We start from the raw sequence: 7,027 nt of genomic DNA, 5'->3' as shown, positions 1-7,027 counted from the left end.
ATGGGTTTAGGAAAGCATTTACAATTTCGCTTTTTTCTTTCCACTCCAGGAGTTCCTTTATTGAAAAATAAACCAGACTAAGCATTGGACAGAAACTTGTGATGAGATACATTGAAATCCTGAGATACAAAATATAGTAAATTATAAACACCTTCTTATCTTCAAAAGATGGTCATGGCAAGGTGAATGTATTAAAATAGAAATATGGCTCTGAAAATATATTCTTTGAAAATAAAATAATTAAAGACAGAGTTAGGAATACCATACCAGGCCAAAATTATAACTGCTTTTAATATAGCAATATATATCTAAATTATACCAAGAATTAAGGGTGATAGACATTTAAGAATTGTATACAAAGTTGTATAGGATAAAGAAGAAAATATGATTAGACAACTCTCTTATTTTCTTATTCCGAAGTTATTAACCTGCATGTATGTTTACCCAAATTCTCTGCCTTTCATTTTAACAAGTGTCCTTGATCCTCCAAAAAGCCCAAACCCCCTTAAGTGCTCGGGATTCCATCCTTTTCAAGGACTGTACTTTAAATATCCTCTCTCCCACTGCACTATAAGTCTTTGCATCTGATTTACTATCTTAATTTATTAAATTTCTTCTGGTTTATTCTCATCAATATAGAACAATAATCTAAAATTTCTAGCATTTTCTATCATTAAAGAAATTCTTCTAAACTCCTGTCCCTCTTAATCTAAAGAACTGATTGACTCATTTCTCACTACCAATTTTCTCTTCGATCTTACTAAAACCAGGCTTTTATCCCCTACATTCCACGGAAACTGCCCTTGTCAAAGTCACCAAGAGCCTTTATGTCACCATCTACCCCCCAAGCTCATTCTTATCAAAATTGATCTCTCAGCAGTATTTGACACAGCTGGCCATTCTTTCTTTCTGTGAGGTTGAACTATATGAAATTTCTGGTTTTATAGGTCTAAAATGAGGTAGGCAATTTCCTTCGGCTCAATATAATAGTAAGACTTTTTTGTAACTTTCATGATTCCGGTGTCCAGGGTTTTTTCCCTACGACTATCACTTATAAATCTCATTCTTATATTCTCCACCTTTGCTTAACCTTAACTCTTTGTCATAGGCCCTATTTTCTACTCCAGCTACCCTCTCCCTCCAGGTGATCTCACCTACTCCCATGGTTTAAATACCTTCTTTGTGCTGATGTCTCATATCGTGAGCTTCTTCTCCTATGAGGTCTAGACACGTATATGCAATTACCTACTTACCATTTACTTTTGATATCTAGTAAGTATCTCAAACTTAACATGGCCAAAATAGAATTCTTGATTTTAACCTCTGACAAGCTTGTCTCCTAGTCTTTATCTCAGTAATGGCACCCTGACATTCCCAGATATTCAAGACTAGGAGTCATACTGGATTTCTGCCTTTTAACTCCCACATCCAGCCTATAGGACGTTCCCTTGCTTTTCCCTCTAAAATAATAGCATATTCATTCACTCATTTCCATTTACAATACCAATAGCCGAGAGCAAGGTTCCTCAACCTCGGTACTTTTGTAATTTTGTGTCGAATAATTTTTCTTTGTGAGGGGGCTGTCCTGTGCATTGTCGGGTGCTTTTCACCATCCTTGGCCTCTGTTAGCTGAAAGTAGCATCTTGGTTCCCAACCGTGACAACTAAAAATGTCTCCAGGCATTGCCAAATATGCCCTGGAGCAAAATTACCCCTGGCTGAAACCACTGCTCAGAGCAATCTGCCACCACCTCCTACTGGGATGATTGCAATAGCCAACCAAGCAGGTCTCCTTGCTCCTACTTTTGACCTCCTACATGCAATTCTCCTAGTAAGATGAGTTTTTTAAAATTATAAATCAGTTCGTGTCATTCCCCTGATTAAAACATTTTACTCAGAACAAAACCACAAATTCTTTATGTAGTTATAGCCACCACTCACATGTCTCATCTCATACAATTCACTAAGTTCCAACCATACCATTCCTCAAACATATCGGGCTTGTTACACTCTAAAAGCCTTTGGACTTGTTTTTCCCTCTTTCTGGAATTTTCTTAGCACTCAGATCATAGCTTAATGTTTTCATTCTCTGTCACCTAGTGCTAATAGGTCCCCTTATGACCTGGGGGAGAGGCACTAGTGAACAGTAGAGGATGACATTGGTGTCTGGGCTAGCTGCTTATGTAGTTCATTTGTTCTGTCTAGTCTTGCTTGTTCTTGATCCTACATGGACTACTCCAAACTTTCTGTGGATTTCTTCTGGGCCTTCGTAACCTTGATTCATAGTGGATCTGACAGAAATCAGCTCAGGGTGGGCTGTTCCATGAGCATGGTCATTTGATGTCCTGTCAGAACAATATATTCTGCTGCAGATGGCATGGTCTTGTTCCAAAACTATTGGTATCTGCATTGTGATTCTTGCATTAATTAGAGTTTGTCATAAATCTAATGGCTCTTTTTGTACCACTGGTATTTCCAATACTATAGGATCTGTCAGGGTATATTGCTTGAGAGGCAGGGCTGTTTGCACTGCTACCTGGATCTACTACAAAACCATTTCAGCTACTTCAGCCCCCACTCAAAGATGGCAGCATTTCTTGTCACACAGAATGAAGTCTTAGCATTATTCTCAGTAGTGGAATATACTGTCTCTATGATCCAAAGAGGTCTTCGGCACTGTGCTTCCTTCTTCATGGTGGGAAACGCATGTGTAAGAAGCAATAATTTGGCCTGTACTTTGAAGGGGACGTCTTGGAATGCCATAGGACATTGAACCCTAAAGTTTTACTAATGTGGTGGGCCCTTGAAACTTCTTAGAGGTTCTGTCTGCCCTCTGGAGCTCTGTGTCTTACCAAGGCCTTCCATGAATAGATTCTGCAATTGCTTTGGGATATGGCCCTATCAGGTGCAGTACATCTGTGGCCTGTTTTTGTGGTTACATAAGCCTATGTATGAGCCACGGTATCAAGAGGGAAGATGGGGGGAAAACCTGGGGGAGTTCATGTCTTGCTGAGGAATACCTTCTGCATGGTCTTCAAAGGGGGTAGGGGGAGGATGTTAGTTATTAAGAATCTGAGGACTCATGATTTTTGGTGTTGTCAACCCCGTCCCATGTGTCATGGTCCCTTTTCCAACAAGGGCCTTGACATTGGCATAGAAAATACGCATTGTTTAAGAATTTCACCTTCTTTGGAGCTCTGATACTCTTAATATTAAGTCTTAGTCTTCAGCATTCACTGCAGGAATTGAGGGCCTCTCTCAGTGCTACCAAAAAGGACTTCTGGCTTTCACACTTAGCTTTAAATTGCCAGTTATCTTTTCCCAGAGCATCAATCAAGCTTTGCCATTGTCACCTAATTTCTTTATTTTTATAATTGGTATTTCCACCATATTTTTTGGCATTCCTTTCCACCAGTGTATGATCCCAGTTCACCACTGGTGAAAGTTTAACAATTGCCAGTGGCTATCCGTACTTCACCTTCCAAAAGTGGTAAGGTATTCTTTACTAGCAGTGGATGATCTGGCTTCCAAATTCCATCCGCACTGACTTTCTTGGGTCATTCCTGGCAATGAATGTCACAGGTCGGTTTCCCCGGAAGCAGACTCTGAGATAAATATGAGCATACTGAAGACTTAATGGGAACTGCTATTTTGGGCCATTATTTCTTCAAATATTCTTTCTGCCCCACTCTGTCTTGCCTCTCCTTCTTGGAATCAAATTACACATATGTTAGACCACTTGATATTGTCCTACAAGTCACTAAGGCTATCTTCATACTTTTTAAATCTCTTTCTGTTATGCATGCAAAAATGAAATCAGATCATTTTTTTACACCATGTACAAAAATTAACTCAAAATAGATTAAAGACTTAAGACCCGAAACCATAAACTCCTAGAAAAAAATAGAGGCAGTAAAATCTTTGACATTGGTTTTAGCAACATTTTTTTTGCATATGTCTCCTAGGGCAAAGAGAACAAAAGCAAAAATAAACGAATGGGACCACATCAAACTAAAAAGCTTTTGCACCACAAAGGAAATCATCAACAAAACAAAAAGGCAACCTATCAAATGGGAGAAGATATTTGCAATTAATATATCTGATAATGGGTTAATATCCAAAAATACATAAATAACTCATACAACTCAACATTAAAAAAATAAACAATCTAATTAAAGAATGGACAGAAGACCTGAATAGACATTTTTCCAAAGAAGACATACAGATGGCCAACAGACATATGAAAAGATGTATGAGAACATCACTAATTGTTAGGGAAATGCTAATCAAAATCACAACGAGATATTACCTCACATTTGTCAGAATAGCTATTATCAATACATCAACAAATAATGAGTGTCGGCAAAGATGCGGACAAAGAATGCTTGTGCACTTTGGTGAGATTGTAAATTGGTGTAGCTACAGTATGGAGGTTCTTCAAAAAATTAAAAACAGAACTACTATATGACTGAGCAATTCCACCTCTGGTTATTTCTCCAATGAACTTGTAACATGAATTCAAAAAGATATATGCGTCACTATGTTCACTGCAGATTTATTTACAATAGCCAAGATATGGAAGCAACCTAAGTGTCCATAGATAAATGAATGGATAAATAAGATGTGGTATACATATACGATGAAGTATTACTCAGCCATAAGAAAGAATGAAATCTTGCCATTTATGACAGCATGGATGTACCTAGAGAGTATTATGCTAAGTGAAATAAGTCAGAGAAAGTCAAATATGATATGATTTCACTTATAGATGGAATCTAAACAACAAAATGAACAAATAAAACGTAAAGGGACTCATAGATAGAACTGATAGTTTCCAGATAGGAAGGGGATTAGAGGAGGGATGGGCAAAAAAGGTGAAAGGGATTAAGAATTACAAATTGCCAGTTATAAAAATAGTCATGAGGATGTACAGTACAGCATAGGAAATATAGTTTATAATACCGTAATAACTATGTATTAGATGGGTTAGATGGGTACTAGACTTATCTGTGGGATCACTTTGTAAGGTGTATAAACATCTAATCACTATGTTATACACTTGAAACTAGCGTAATATGGTATGTCAACTGTAAATAAAAAATGAATTTAAAGTTATATTAACAATAGAGATAACTCCCAAATCTTTCTGTTCTTTATACTAGATAATTTCTAAGAATCTGTTTACGATTTCACTAATCATTTCTTCTGTACCTATAATCTGATGTTTAGACTATCCAGTGAATTTTCCATTCCAGATATTGTACTTTTTGGTTTTAAAACTTACATTTGTTTATTTTTGTCTTTTTCATTTTTCTTCTGATATTCCCCATCTGTTCCTTCTTACGACCATCATTTACATTTGTAAAGATACTTATAATAATTGTTATAAATTTATTTTCTCTTAATTCCAACATCTGGATTTTCTTGAGGTCTGTTTCTATGTACTGGAGAATTTTGAACAGAAAAATGATGTACTCTGAATTTTTTTAAAAAATACTACTCTGATTGCCAGTTGGTAAATGAACTTTAGGGGCACAAAAATCAAAAGAATGGGCATCGTTTAAGAGGATAGTGTTACAGTCAGATAAGGGATGACGTTTGTTTGGTCTTCAGTAGTAGCACTGGTGTGGATGAGAGGGTTCTGACAATCAAGTCTTGTAGACAGATTGGAAAGAACACTTTGATAATTATTCCACCCATATGTACCTTTTATAACCAGTCAGCCCAGAGGAAGTACTTTTCTCATATTAGCACAGATTTGCACATCTGCATACAGAAGACTTTGCAGTGGAGTGGTATCTGCCGACATATCATTTTGGCTTTGATGGATTCAGATAACAGAGTTTTAAAAGGACTCTCTCAAAATTTTGATGAGAAGCTAGAAAACAAGACTATTTTCGGAGCTTGAGGACAAGTAAGTAATAAAGGCTAAAGAATAGTCTTAGCATCACTTTAAAGCAGTGGTTCTCGACTGGGGGCACATTTACCCCCTGGGGAATATCTGGCAATGTCTGGTAACACTTTGTAGTGTCAAGACTAGGGAGGAGTGGAGTGCTGCTGGCATCTAGTGGACAGAATGTAGGGATGCTGCAACATTCTACAAATGCACAAGACAGCGCCCCCATGAAAAAGCCGTATCCATTCCAAATGTCTCCTGTTGAGACACCCGGAGTTTAAAGTTATTACTTTGCAAGAAGAGGAAACCCCTAATATCTAAAGTCTAATTTTATTTTTGGACTTAGGCTCCTATCTCCCCAGGACCTGGTGTTAAGAAGACTTTCTTTATAGTGTATGCATACCTAATTCCAGTTATAGTGTCTTACAGTGTTCATAAGGCAGAGGGTTATAAAGTCCCGAGTTTTACTCTTAAACCTCCTTACATTTTGCAATTCCCAGCCCAAGTTCTCCCGAAAATTGGTTAAAATAAAGAGAGGCCAAGATCTCAAATCTATTACTAGAGATATTGTGTTCCACGGAACTGAAAAAAAAAAAAAGTGAAATTTTGAGCCTCGGAAGCATTTTAAACCCTGCTGCTCCTAGAATATCAGCCTGTCCTACTGCTTTGAAGGTTCCTGCTGCCACGTCGAGGAGGACTACATGCCTCTGCACAAGGCCCATAGGTAAGCGCGTCCCAGCCTGTTCAGCCGGGCAGCCCCCAGTCCCCAAGCACAACTCTAAACTCCCCGAGAACACCGCTCATTTGAAGGTAGGGGGAGCGGGGTGGAAGGGGTGTGCTAAACCTCGTCTGTGGACTAGAGCAGTGGGTCAGGGGTCCGCGAAGAGACCAGCTGTCAGCTGCTCGTTGGGGGCGGGGAGGGGCGGTGCGCGGGGAGCGGCAGCCGTTTTTTTGGTGCGCACAGGCTCTCGCTCGCTTGCGCGCTCACCGGGCCCATCGCCCGCCCTCGAGCCGCGGCCTCAGGACCCGCCCTTTCGCCTTCCGGAGCCCCCCGCGCGGCAGGGCGCCCCGTGAGGGCGAGGTGGCGGCGATAGCCGGCGTGTGTGCCCCTCGGCTGCCTCCAGGCCTGCAG

Source organism: Pteropus alecto, unplaced genomic scaffold (genome assembly GCF_000325575.1).
Source record: "Pteropus alecto unplaced genomic scaffold, ASM32557v1 scaffold78, whole genome shotgun sequence".
Taxonomy (NCBI): Eukaryota; Metazoa; Chordata; class Mammalia; order Chiroptera; family Pteropodidae; genus Pteropus; species Pteropus alecto.
This window is presented reverse-complemented; position numbering follows the sequence as displayed.